The sequence below is a fragment of the Fundulus heteroclitus genome, chromosome 15 (genome assembly GCF_011125445.2).
Source record: "Fundulus heteroclitus isolate FHET01 chromosome 15, MU-UCD_Fhet_4.1, whole genome shotgun sequence".
Taxonomy (NCBI): domain Eukaryota; kingdom Metazoa; phylum Chordata; class Actinopteri; order Cyprinodontiformes; family Fundulidae; genus Fundulus; species Fundulus heteroclitus.
Genome location: NC_046375.1, coordinates 19,443,476 through 19,445,209, shown reverse-complemented (window position 1 = coordinate 19,445,209; position 1,734 = coordinate 19,443,476). Strand labels below are relative to the sequence as shown.

General features: G+C 39.8%; 1 long non-coding RNA gene across 1 annotated transcript; it reads left to right on the top strand.

The window, feature by feature from the left end:
- On the top strand, nucleotides 1–1,734 carry LOC118566206. Its single transcript, XR_004932882.1, has 2 exons — nucleotides 1–470; nucleotides 738–1,734. It is a non-coding gene; the product is annotated as an uncharacterized LOC118566206 (long non-coding RNA).

Sequence of the window (1,734 nt, the reverse complement as noted above, 5' to 3'; positions counted from 1 at the left end):
TTAGGATATATATTTAAGTAATTAGTGGATGACCGATTTCTTTCAATGTGGGTGAATGAATGTGTGTGTGTACATGGTGTGTGTGGGGGGTGGGGGAGGTTTTTGAGGGAGGTTTTTGTGTTGGTACATTATCTGTGTAAATGTATCTTGTGCTGTGATTTATGTTAATTTAAAAAGAAAAAAGTCAGTATTTAGATGTGAGATTTATACTGTCTTGTTCAATATTTTAGGTGAGCCTTCAACAGACGTAAACCATCCCGACTTTCAGCCCACTATTTTCAACTTTACACCATTGAACAAGTCAACTCCGACATCGTTGGAAAGGTTCGAGCGGGTGGCCAAACGGCGAAGAAGATTGGCATTGACACCCTGTCAAACGAAGGAAAATGTATCGCACAGCCATCAGGAACAAACAGCCGCCCAGGCCTTGTTGGATTTGGCACATCATACCCCATTGTACAAAGATTCAGGTTGGCAAGATATTTATGTTAATAATATTATGGTACCTAAACTAATGAACACAAGTTGTAAAGAGTTAATGATTGACATTGTAACAATGTTGTAGTTGTTCAGTGCAGAATTTATTAAACTTATTAAAGAGGATATACTACATTATTTGTCCAATTCTGCAATCGTTGACTTTAAAATTTATTTCTTCAAATGATGGTTGTTTAACTGTAAAATGAAACTGTAAGGCTTTGAGCTATACTTAAAAAAGAAAATTTTATCCATTTCAGGAACAGATCCTGACCCTGACCCTCTTCAGCAGCAGTATGATCAGCTAAAAAGGGATTACGCAGGACTTCAACAGGACTACCAACGTGTTCTGGATGAAAATCTGAGTCTCAAGGCCGAACGTGAAGCAAGTTGGTTTACCTACACAAATCTCAACAACTCGGTGACAAAAACATTGACAGGACTTCCTACTGTGGACTTATTCCAGTGGTTAATGTCCCTTGTGTGTCTTTCTCTGAAACCAGTCGGTAAATTGTGTTCTGGTGACATTCTTCTGCTGGTTTTGATGAAACTGAAACTTGGCTGTACCAATAAAGACTTGGCAATACGGTTTAAGGTTGCCCCGACACAGGTGTCTGCCATCTTGAATAGCGCCATACCCATAATAGCTAAAAAACTGGAATTCCTCATACGGTGGCCTACAAAAGGTGAGGTGCTGAAGAATATGCCAAAGATGTTCAGGCAGCACTACAGGAGAGCTAGAGTAATTATTGACTGTAGTGAGATTTTCATTCAGCGACCTGCGAATTTGAGTGCACGTGCAAAGACATGGTCCAACTACAAGCATCATAACACAGCAAAATTCTTGATTGGCATCACCCCTTATGGAACGGTTAGTTTTGTTTCTTCCAACTGGGGTGGACGAGTTTCTGATAAAGAACTGACCAAACAATCCGGGTTTTATGATAAACTTGAGCCTGGTGATTTGGTGTTGGCAGATAGAGGATTTTTAATTGCAGAAGAATTGGCTGCTCATGGGGCATCATTAGCCATGCCTCCATTTGCCAAGGGAAAGCAACAATTCTCGCAAAAAGAAGTGGAAGAGGCCAGGCGCTTATCAAAGCTGAGGATTCATGTTGAACGAGCAATTGAGCGTGTAAAACGATTTGGAATTTTGAAAAATGTTATGCCATTAACACTGTCTCGTCATATTGATTCTATACTGATCATATGTTGTGCAATTACAAATGTTTTGCCTAAACTGTTGAAGTGACACCT